The sequence below is a fragment of the Vulpes lagopus genome, chromosome X (assembly GCF_018345385.1).
Source record: "Vulpes lagopus strain Blue_001 chromosome X, ASM1834538v1, whole genome shotgun sequence".
Classification (NCBI taxonomy): Eukaryota; Metazoa; Chordata; class Mammalia; order Carnivora; family Canidae; genus Vulpes; species Vulpes lagopus.
This window is the reverse complement of record NC_054848.1, coordinates 50,446,714-50,459,455: the sequence shown is the minus strand read 5'-3', so window position 1 is coordinate 50,459,455 and position 12,742 is coordinate 50,446,714.

Sequence of the window (12,742 nt, the reverse complement as noted above, 5' to 3'; positions counted from 1 at the left end):
CTGGCCTGCCAGGTCTCTGTGGAGAGGTCTGCTGTTACCCTAATATTCCTCCCCATAAAAGTCAGGGACTTTTTTTCTCTTGCTGCTTTAAGGATCTTCTCCTTATCTTTGGAATTTGCAAGCTTCACTATTAAATGTCGAGGTGTTGAACGGTTTTTGTTGATTTTAGGGGGGGATCTCTCTATTTCCTGGATCTGAATGCCTGTTTCCCTTCCCAGATTCGGAAAGTTTTCAGCTAGGATTTGTTCAAATACATATTCTGGCCCTCTGTCCCTTTCCGCGCCCTCAGGAACCCCAATTAAACGTAGGTTTTTCTTCCTCAGGCTATCATTTATTTCCCTTAATCTATCCTCATGGTCTTTTAATTGCCTGTCTCTTTTTTCCTCAGTTTCCCTCTTTGCCATCAACTTGTCTTCTATGTCACTCACTCGTTCTTCCACCTCGTCAAGCCTCGTCGTTAGGACTTCTAGCTTGGATTGCATCTCATTTAATTGATTTTTAATTTCTGCCTGATTAGATCTAAATTCTGCAGTCATGAAGTCTCTTGAGTCCTTTATGGTTTTTTCTAGAGCCACCAGTAGCTGTAAAATAGTGCTTCTGAATTGGCTTTCTGACATTGAATTGTAATCCATATTTTGTAACTCTGTGGGAGAGTGGGCTGTTTCTGATTCTTTTTTTTGAGGGGTTTTCCTTCTAGTCATTTTGCTCAGTGCAGAGTGGCCAAAAACAAGTTGTATTGGGAAAAGGAGAAAAAGAGAGAGAAGGAAAGAAAAGAGAAAAAGAAAAAAGAGAAAGAAGAAAAAAATAGGGGAAAAAGAGAAGAAAAAGAAAGAAAGGAGAAAAAAGAAAAAAGGGGGGGTGGGGGAAGCAATCAGAAATCAAGAAGAAAGAGAGAAAAAAAAAGCGCAAAACAAAAAAAAAAAAAACAAAAACAAAAAAACAAAAAACAAAAAAAACCACGGGGGAGTATCTTCCGATTCTGTGTAGTTTAAGTCCCTTGACTTCCCTTGGAACTGGTCCGTCTCGCTGGTCTTCTGGGGGAGGGGCCTGCTGTGCTGATTCTCAGGTGTTGGCACTTGGGGGAGCTGCTCTGCCCCTGCCTGGTGCAGGGCTCGGTGGGGGTTGTTGACCCCGTGAGGCCCCGGGAGGAAGCCACAGTGGCGGGGGCAGCTCTGGGACCCTGGATCCAGCCCCCGCAGTAGCTCCGGGGCTCTCCTTCTGCAGGGCCTGGGGGCTCCGGGGCGGGGCCGCTGATCTGCTCAGTTCCAGGCAGGAGCGTCCTCGCTGTCCTGGGCCCTCCCGGCCTCTGCCTGTCCCGGGGGAGGCCGGATCCTGGGCTGTGTTCCGGCGCCCTGTGCTCCGGGGCCTGCGCTGTTGGATTCGCGCTCCCGGCGGTGCAGCCCCCTCCGCGGAGCCGCCGCCCGAGCCTCTCCGAGCTGTTCCCGGAGCCGCGCAGCCCCCTCCGCGCGGAGCTTCTTCCTCTGCGCGAGCCGCCGCCGCTGAGCTGTTCCCGGAGCCGCGCAGCCCCCTCCGCGGAGCCGCCGCCCGAGCCCCTCCGAGCTGTTCCCGGAGCCGCGCAGCCCCCTCCGCGCGGAGCTTCTTCCTCTGCCCGAGCCGCCGCTGCTGAGTTGTTCCCGGAGCCCCGCAGCCCCCTCCGCGGAGCCGCCGCCCGAGCCCCTCCGAGCTGCTCCGGGTCCCGCCGAGCGCTGCAGCCCTTAGGGAGCTCGGCGCACTCTCCGGGGCGCAGTTCCTCTGTTACTGTCCCAGGGAGCCCGAGGGCGTCCCCGCCTTTCTGGGGATCCTGCTCCAATTCCCGGGGAGCCCCTTTCCGCGGGGAAGGTCGGTGCAGCTCCTGCTCCTCCGGGACGGGGCTCTCCTGTCCTGGGGACACTCGCCCCAGCCTCAGCCCGGCTCCTCGCGGGGCCCCTCCCCCTTGGAGGCCTTTTGTTTCTTTATTTCTTTTTCCCCGTCTTCCTACCTTGATAGAAGCGCGAACTCTTCTCACTGTAGCGTTCCAGCTGGTCTCTCTTTAAATCTCAGGCCGAATTCGTAGGTTTTCAGGATGATTGGATGGTTTTCTAGGTAATTTGCTGAGGACAGGTGACCTGGAGACCCTACTCCTCCGCCATCTTGCCCCTCCCTCCTGATTCTTTTTTTTTTTGAGGTGAGGTTTTCCTTCTAGTCGTTTTGCTCAGTGGAGAGTGGCCAAAAACAAGTTGTATTGGGAAAAGGAGAAAAAGAGAGAGAAGGAAAGAAAAGAGAAAAAGAAAAAAGAGAAAGAAGAAAAAAAGGGGGAAAAAGAAGAAAGAGAAAGAAAGGAGAAAAAAGGGGGTGGGGTGGGGTAGCAATCAGAAATCAAGAAGAAAGAAAGAAAAAAAAGCACAAAACAAAACAAAACAAAACAAAAAAACAAAAACAAAAATCACGGGGGAGTATCTTCTGATTCTGTATACTTTAAGTCCCTTACTTCCCCTGGAACTTGTCCGTCTCGCTGGTCTTCAAAATCAGCTGTGCTGATTTTCAGGTGTTAGCCCTTGGGGGAGCTGCTCTGCCCCTGCCTGGTGCAGGGCTCAGTTGGGGTTGTTCACCCCGTGAGGCCCCGGGAGGAAGCCACAGTGGCGGGGGCAGCTCTGGGAACCTGGAGTCAGCTCCCGCAGTGACTCCGGGGCTCTCCGTCTGCAGGGCCTGGGGGCTCCGCGGCGGAGCCGCTGATCTGCTCAGCTCGGGGCAGGAGCGTCCTTGCTGTCCTGGGCCCTCCCGGCCTCTGCCTGTCCCGGGGGGAGGCCAGATCCTGGGCTGTGTTCCGGCGCCCTGTGCTCCGGGGCCTGCGCTGTTGGATTCGCGCTCCCGCCCCGCAGCCCCCTCGTGGAGCCGCAGCCCAAGCTCCTCCGAGCTGCTCCCGGAGCTGCGCCGCCCCCTCCGCGTGGAGCTTCTTCCTCTGCTGGAGCCGCATCCGCTCAGCTGCTCTCGGATCCGCGCAGCCCCCTCCGCAGAGCTGCCGCCCGAGCCCCTCCGAGCTGCTCCGGGTCCCGCCGAGCGCGCTGCAGCCCTTAGGGAGCTCAGCGCATCTCCCCAGGGCGCAGTTCCTCTGTTACTGTCCCAGGGAGCCTGAGGGCATCCCCGCCTTTCTGGGGATCCTGCTCCAATTCCCCGGGAGGCCTTTCCACCAGGAAGGTTGGTGCAGTTCCTGCTCCTCCGGGACGGGGCTCTCCTGTCCTGGAGTCACTCGCCCCAGCCTTAGCCTGGCTCCTCGCGGGGCCCCCACCCCTTGGAGGCCTTTTGTTTCTTTCTTTCTTTTTTCCCCGTCTTCCTACCTTGATAGAAGCGCGAACTCTTCTCACTGTAGCATTCCAGCTGGTCTCTCTTTAAATCTCAGGCCAAATTCGTAGATTTTCAGGATGATTTGAAGGTTTTCTAGGTAGTTTGTTGGGGACAGGTGATTTGGAGACCCTACTCTTTCGCCATCTTGCCCCTCCCCCTCATTTATTTTTTTAAATATTTGTTTCTATTTATCTCACACTATTGTGATGACCTGTAAAAATGAGAGTTCAATCTTCATACTCCCAGAAGGTTCCTATTCTAATGGTTTTTATCTTAGCATGATAAGTACAGTTATTGCATGTTTTATTACATATATATGCCCCCCAAAGTTGACTAGGAAGTGAATTTCTTGAAATAAAATTTTAAGTAACATTGGTTTCCAGAGACAGAAAAGAGACAGAAATCACAGACAGATCATAGAGTAGGAAACTTACCAAAGAATTGATCAATATGGCTGCATCCTTTTGCATACAGGAGAGTATTACATAATAATAATACTAGGGCCTCATAGGATGGGAGAGTATTTGGCTTCTGCTATTTAATTCCAGGATCTCCTCTTACCTTTATTCTATTTATGCACTTTCCCAAATCATAAGAATTCCTCCCATGCTTGGTGAGCAACTGACTCATGTTCACCAAGGGTAATGTTTAGTTTGATTTCCCAGGATGATATTTCTTATGCATGTTCCTACCAAAAAGGAGAAAGTATGAAGTTGTAATTCCTGGAAATCTTGTTAATTGTATCTGTCATCACAGTAATTAAAATGACACTTGGGTTTATATAATGAATAATGCAGTGGTTCTTTTTTTATAAATTTATTTTTTATTGGTGTTCAATTTGTCAACATACAGAATAACACCCAGTGCTCATCCCGTCAAGTGCCTCCCTCAGTGCTCGTCACCCAGTCACCCTCACCCCCCACCCACTTCCCCTTCCACCACCCCTAGTTCGTTTCCCAGAGTCAGGAGTCTTCCGTGTTCTGTCCCCCTTTGTGATATTTCCCACTCATTTTTTCTCCTTCCCCCTTTATTCCCTTTCACTATTTTTTATATCCCCCAAATGAATGAGACCATATAATGTTTGTCCTTCTCCGATTGACTTATTTCACTCAGCATAATACCCTCCAGTTCCATCCACGTCAAAGCAAATGGTGGGTATTTGTCGTTTCTAATGGCTAATATTCCATTGTATACATAGACCACATCTTTATCCATTCATCTTTTGATGGACACCGAGGCTCCTTCCACAGTTTGGCTATTGTAGACATTGTTGCTATAAACATCGGGGTGCAGGTGTCCTGGCGTTTCATTGCATCTGTATCTTTGGGGTAAATCCCCAACAGTGCAATTGCTGGGTGTAGGGCAGGTCTATTTTTAACTCTTTGAGGAATCTCCACACAGTTTTCCAGAGTGGCTGCACCAGTTCACATTCCCACCAACAGTGCAGGAGGGTTCCCCTTTCTCCACATCCTCCCCAACATTTGTTGTTTCCTGCCTTGTTAATTTTCCCCATTCTCAGTGGTGTCAGGTTGTATCTCATTGTGGTTTTGATTTGTATTTCCCTGATGGCAAGTGATGCGGAGCATTTTCTAAACGCAGTGGTTCTTAACTTTGGCTGCATATTGGAATCTGCTGTGATGTTTACAAAACACTGATGTCTGGGATCTATTCCTAAAGATTCCGATTTCATTTGTTTGAAGTAATATCTGGGCATTAGGACTTTAAAAATTCTTCCAGATGATTCTAAAGTTTAAGCAATAGTGAGAAATACTGCTTTATATATTTTATTAATTTGACACCATCCACAAATGTGATAATAGGAACTTTCTGAATCCATAAAGTTGATAACTTCCCCTGAAGTAATTGGAACCAAACTAACATTTGAAGTACTTCCAACCAGAAATATGGGTATATGTCCCCCAAGATAGTATGAGAAGTATACATTTCTCCCTCATACTATCAAGCCTTTGGGAAAAAAAGAAAACTCTCTTGAAAATACCTTTTTTTTATTTTATTTTTTTTACATTTTCAGTGATGTATAACTCTCACTTTGAGAGATTATAAGAGTTAAAGGGAGATGATTCAATAATACTAAACATATCTTTAACTGAAAGACTCTGAGATATGTCTTTGCAATAGCTTCCAAAGTGGAGATAGGCAACAGTTGTGTTTGAATTGTTATATGGTCCACGTAAGGAACATGTACTGTTTAAAAATTTGTGCCCCTTCTATGACACAGACCAGTACAGTTCCATTGAGCCAGTTTTCTTATAGATAGCTGGGCCTTCAGATTTATCTGTTCATGACTCATCTTAAATAGTGCCAGCCAGGAGCAGCTTTACAAAGTAGCATGGTAATAAATTTAATATCACCACTCTTCATCTAGGTGACAGTGACCAAACCAATAAAGGAAGTAAAAGTGGTGATCACCTCTGAAACTTTAAGAATTCTGGTAACTTCTTTTAAGTCTATCTTGGTTGTTTCCCTCACCCGCTCTCCATTCCTCAACTTTATCCTATTGCTACATCATCCTAGTTGTTCCATGCTCTAGGGGAGTGGACTGCTGCTTATACTTTTAGATCATCAACAGCATTTTTCCATTTCAGTCAGCACATCCTCTGAAAACCCTTTAATTTCCCAACTTTCCAGTCATGGGGTTGACTGTCATGGCTTAGTAGAATAGTCACTAGGAAGAAAACCTAGCAATGACTCTCAAAAATTGTTCAAGGTCATAAGACCATTCCTTGTGAAGCAAGATTAATGGAACTGAAACTATATACTATAGGGAAGAAAAGGCTTAGAGGATTAGTAAGGGAAGGAGATATCCTTGCTAACATTCATGGAAGCATGTTAAACAGCTTCTAAATGTTTTTTACTAATACTTTAATGGATATAAGCTGCCAAAAGATAGGTATTCTATATAGGGCTTTAAAGGCAATATTAGGGCAGTCCGGGTGGCTCAGTGGTTTAGCGCTGCCTTCAGCCCAGGGTGTGATCCTGGAGACCCCGGACTGAGTCCCATGTCTGCATGGAGTCTGCTTCTCCCTCTGCCTGTGTCTCTGCCTTTCTCTCTCTCTCTCTCTCTCTCTCTCTCTCTCTCTCTCTCTCTCTCATGAATGAATAAATAAATAAATAAAATCTTTTTTAAAAGGGCAATATTATAGGTAGTATTAAAGAACAGAATTATTTTTTCTTTTTTTCTTTTAGATTTTATTTATTTATTCGTGAGAGACACAGAGACACAGGCAGAGGGAGAAACAGGCTCCATGCAGGGAGCCTGATGTGGGACTTGATCCTGGGGACTCCAGGATCATGCCCTGACCGGAAGGCAGGCACTAAACCACTGAGCCACCCAGGGATCCCTAAAGAACAGAATTAGAAGTGATCTGTTTCTTTTCCACTTCTGGATTATTTGATATGTATAAGATGGCACTTATTATATGCAACCCAGAAGTCTAATTAGTTTTTTTTATCTATGCCCCACTCTGGATTCTAGATTTCCTGAAAGCAGGACAATTTTGCACTAATTTTTGTACCTTGGTAGCTAAGGTTCAGGCACATAATAGATTCTCAACAACTTATTGAGTATGTGAACAAAAGAGCAAACTCTAGCAGTAAGAAGCTTTATAAGCTGTGGTAGTTTTTTGAGAAAAATTGTAGATTCTTATTCCTTAGGATATATGACTTATAAGCTTTAAGGGTAGGTTTAATTTTCTATTTGAGCACTAGAAAGGAAGACAATAAACTATAACATCTTAGAATGTTTATTCATTCATTCCCTCATTCATTCATTCAACAAATTTTATTAAGCCTCAATAGTTTTCAAGCAGTATTCTAGGCACTTGAAACATATCAGCAAACAATACGCAAAATCCCTCCCTCATGGAGCTTACATTCTAGCAGATAATAAATTAGAAGTAAGCTATATTTGTGTTCCCCACTTCTACTTGCCTGCTGCTAGAATATTTAGGATGTTTAAGTTCAGAGGAGGAGTTGATGAAGTTTTGAGAACTGAGAAAAGTTGGCTAACATAGTGTGTTTGGTGAAAATTTAAAGCTAAATTTGATATAGCTAGATCCATGAAGAAAAGTTTTTAATAGTCCAGTTATGAACTACACAGAAATTTAATGAGAAAATTTACTATAAGAATAAGAAGAGAGAGCAGCACAATGAGGCACCTAAAAGAAGGGAGAATAGGAAGAGTATCTAGTATTTCTAAGATTAGGGATAAGATAGAAAAATGTATAAGCATAAGGAGCAGAATTAAGTTTAGAACATTTATATTGGCTGTGTTCACAAGGGCATATTATTGTCTCCATTTCAACATTCCTGCTACAGCTGGGTTTCGTCAGCTTTTGCCACTTCTGCTTTGCTCCCAGACCAGTGAGATAGAAGAATTTGGTTTACTCAAGTGTTCTCAACCTCTGTGGTGAGTGAAAGCCCATGAACTAGCAGGACACATAGCTACTCTTGGCTCAGTCCGGAAATATCCCAGTACAGAACATGAGGAGTTCTACTTCCACTTTCCAGTCCCTAGAGAAAATAGCAGTTTGGGTGTGAAAGGTGATGGCTGTATAAGGGACTAAGGGAATATACCAGGGAAAGTCTACTTCTTCTCTACTTGAATTAATCTGGACATTATTGTGCAATATGAAGGAACACAAACTTTGAATCACACAGAACAGGGTAAGATTTGTGGTTCACTGGTTTCTGGGCAAGTTACTTAAATTCAGAGTCTCTGTTTTTATCTATAAAGTGATAACTGACAAAGTTGGGATTACACACACACACACACACACACACACACACACACACACACTTAGTTTTCAATAATCTTTAAGATCAGAGATCTAAAGTTTTTCCTATCCAGGGAGCTCCTTTGCAGGTTACCAAATACTCTGCTCTCCATAGGAAAGTTTTAGACAATTTCTTCTGACCTTGCTTTCTACTCTGACTGTTGTCAAACCATTATCTAAATGTGGGTCGTCTATTTTTTCTTTACCATTTTTCCTGATTTCAGAAACAATGCATGAAAATTATTAACAATGAGAACACCACAAAGCAGAATAACTGATATTTATTGAGCATTTATACACATTTTCCATTTTATCTTCAATATCTCTATATTTTATAACATGTACATTTTAAGTTCTCTGTTGCATATGAGAACACTTAGTTGAGAGATGAAATAACTTACGTAAGTTCCCATACCTTAATAAATAGCAGGTCTAGGATTAAAATTCAACCCTCCTTCTTTGTAGAACGTGAAAGGCCCTCATTAATCCACTCCATAGATTAAAGTTTGTCATTTTCCCTGCACAGAATTGACCTATGTATATATTAACCTATTATTTAAATAGATTCATTATACATTCTCTTTTTAAATTTTTTTCTTCAATTAAGAATATGTTGTAGACAACTCTTTGTTTCTGAACATAGTGTATAGATTTATACCACTTTTTAACAACTTCATGGTATTCTTTATTATATTGATAAACTATAATTTATTTAAAAAATTCTAAATTATAGTTCATTTCTATGGACATATTGATAGATATTTAGGTTGCTTCTAATTTTTACCTATTATAATCAACGGTTCAATAAGGACCCTTGTCTGTATTTCACTTTACACTTGTCTAAAGATTTATATAGAATAATATCCTAAAACTTCAATACCTCAGTAAACATGCTTTTTCTAAATCTTGATAGATATTGCCAAATTGTCTTGAAAATGGTAGCAACAGTTTACACTTTGGCCATCTCCATGGTAGAGTGCCTCTTCCCCATATCTCCAACACTGAGCAGTATCAACTGTTTTTATATTTTTGTCTATTGCAAGTGAGTTTTAGCATATTCCCATGTGTTTATTAGCTAAATGTATTACTTCTTGTGCAAGTTATCTCCTAACGATTGCTCAATTTTTATTGGTTTATTTAAATTATTTTTATTTATTTGTAGATGCTATAATATACAATGGATAATTTATGAGATTTTCAATGCTTTGGTCTTGTCTATTAAAGTAATAAATTATAGCTATAAAAAATTTGAAACTGGAACCCCTGGGTGGCTCAGCGGTTTAGCGCCTGGCTTCTGCCCAGGGCGTGATCCTGGAGTCCCGGGATTGAGTCCCACATTGGGCTCTCTGCATGGAGCCTGCTTCTCCCTCTCCTGTGTCTCTGCTTCTGTCTTTCTCTGTGTCTCTCATGAATAAATAAATAATATCTTTTAAAAAATGGAAACTAATGAAAAGCAACAAGGGCAAAAATTTATTTTAAGCCCACAAATTAAAAACAAGTATTTGATGATTATTTTCCACATGTATAATTATTAAAAAATATTTTAAAAATATGATCATTGGTAAAGATGAAAACTTAAAAGAAAAAATCAAACGCAATATGCAAGTCCATCATATTTTTTCAGATTATGACCTATATAGAGTTTCATAGTCTGCTTTATTGTTTCCTATTACCTTGTAAACATTTTCCCAGGCCATTACAATTTTTTCCAAAACTATGATGAAATTTTCAATAATTTTATTGAGATATAATTTGCAGAACATAAAGTTCACATATTTAAAATGTACAACTCAATGATATTTATTATATTCACAGAGCAGTGCAACAATCATCATAATTGATTTTAGATTATTTTAATAATCTCCAAAAATAACTTTGTACCCATTAACAGTCACTTCTCAGTACCCTCTGTCTCCTAGCCCAAGGTAATGATTAATCCATTTTCTGATTCTATAAATTTGCCTCTATTTTTAAATGAAGTTTTAATGTTGGCTTATTTGTGTCTACCTGCCAATATGGTCACAGACACCTTCTTAAAATGGAATGTGTCAGGTAATGTAAACTTCTACTTAATACAGTGGGAATTTTATTTCATGGTATGCAATTACATAGCTTTGGGTATCCCCTAGGTTAAATCAGTCTAGTATAGTATATTGGTCAAGGATAGAGGTGCTGAATTTTATTTCATGGTATGCAATTACATAGCTTTGGGTATCCCCTAGGTTAAATCAGTCTAGTATAGTATATTGGTCAAGGATAGAGGTGCTGAAAAGAAAGTCACCCATCCACACAAGAAGTGGTCCTACTTCACCTTGAACTTCACTTTGAACCTCCCTATTTTCCTCCAATTATTCCTCTAGAAGACCTACCAAATCTTCAAAATCCATTTCAAATGCTACCTCAAACCCTTTCCTGACTCTTTGAAGATTTAGTCATTCATTACCCTTTAGTTTTATAGCACTTTAAACTACTAGTTATAACATCATTCATATTCAGTTTGGTTAAACTTAACAGATACTAAGTACCTGGCCCTTGGCTGCGTCCAGAATTACAGAAATGAAAGTCATAGTACAAGACACAATATTGAATAATGGTAACCAGAATATGAGTTTTGGCTACAAACTGTATAGGTTCAATTCTGAACTCTGCTTCAAATTAGCAATGGAGCCTCACGAAAGTTGTCTACATTCCCGCAGCTTTACCTTGTCATCTGTAAAATGTGAATAAAATTAGTACCTTCATCATAGCATTGCTATAAGGGTTAAATAAAGGAGACAATCCCTGTAAGATACCTAACACAAGCCTGACAAGTCATCAATCAAAATTTTTGGCACTGAGGGGGGCACTTGACAGGATGAGCACTGGGTGTTATTCTGTATGTTGGCAAATTGAACACCAATAAAAAATAAATTTATTATTAAAAAATTTTTTGGTGAAATAAATTGGAATTAAACTGAAAGTATACTCAAAAGAGGTCTACAGGAAAGACTGGCAGGCACAGCCTGTCTGTGATCTTCCTAGGCATTTGGATATGAGTGTTTCTTGCTCAAATCTCCATGTCAGTGGCTAAAGTGGGTGGGCGTAGGAAACTCATGAAATTTAGACAGTGTGTTTATATCACATCCACCCACTCAGAGTCACCACAATCGTTTCACTTCCTTTTTTGTCACCTTAAGAACTGGAGCTCAAGAAATTTTGAGTTTTATTGTTCAGTCAAAAAAAGAGCTGGTGGCATATGCTTGTTTCATTTTTTTTGTTGTTGCTGTTGTTTCCCATTATGTGTACATGCATGTAACCAATGGATCCAAACTTGATTTTCAAGTGCAGTCTTGGTTATTCCAGATTTATCAATTCTATTGGCTTTAAAGGATGAGGCAAGCTCAGAGTCCCCCTACTACTCACCATCTTAAGCCCCCATTGGCTTTATACTTTAGAAACTGGAGCCAAATAAAAAAAAGTAGTTTTACTCTGACCAGTATAGAAGGGGCTTCTCCCGAATACATTTCTGGCGGTGATTTAGCAAAACCTTCAGAATTAATGGATGTTGCAGTATGAGTGGCCTTCTTAAAACAAGCGGTCTAAGTTGTAATCCTGGTTCTGACACTGATTTCACTGTGTAGCTCTGAACAAATTCCATTATCTTTCTTGGCTTCAAATTTTCCCACCTGTACAGTTGACAGTTGACGCAAAGTAGAACTCATGGTGATCTCATGGTATTCTCTAGGCTCTGACTTTCTGTGATTCTAAGTATAGGCCTGGAGTTTGGTGGCAAAGAAGGGAGTTGAATGTATTATAGGAACTCTTGGTTCACCATCTTTGGGTCTCTGTTCCTTTCTCTACTCTCCTTTCCTCAAAGGGAAAGGCTTCACCTCCCATGGCTTCCCCATCATCTCTCTCTAAATGATTTTCAAAGAACTCCCTCTGGCTATGACCACTCATCCTGCCATATTCTCTCTGGGAGGACATCTCTATGCAGGAGTCACATCACTCTGTTTCCACATGACTGATCTCAAACTATATTCTGTTAAAAATAGCAGAGTTCTATTTGTGGTCTTATTGTTGCCCAGGACATCCAGATCTACCACATAGCAGTATCTGTGCTTTCCATTTAACCATTATTCACTCTGGCACAGCTGAATCTTAGCCACTCTTCTTTTTCCAGGCTCTGGTATCCACTTCTTTTTTTTTTTTTTTGACTTTTATTTTTTTATTTTTTTTAATTAATTTTTATTGGTGTTCAATTTACCAACATACAGAAAAACACCCAGTGCTCATCCCGTCAAGTGTCCACCTCAGTGCCCGTCACCCATTCCCCTCCAACACCCGCCCTCCTCCCCTTCCACCACCCCTAGTTCGTTTCCCCGAGTTAGGAGTCTTTATGTTATGTCTCCCTTCCTGTTGTTTCCCAACATTTCTTTTCCCTTCCTTTATATTCCCTTTCACTATTATTCATATTCCCCAAATGAATGAGAACATACACTGTTTGTCCTTCTCCGATTGACTTATTTCACTCAGCATAATACCCTCCAGTTCCATCCACGTTGAAGCAAATGGGGGGTATTTGTCGTTTCTAATTGCTGAGTAATATTCCATTGTATACATAAACCACATCTTCTTTATCCATT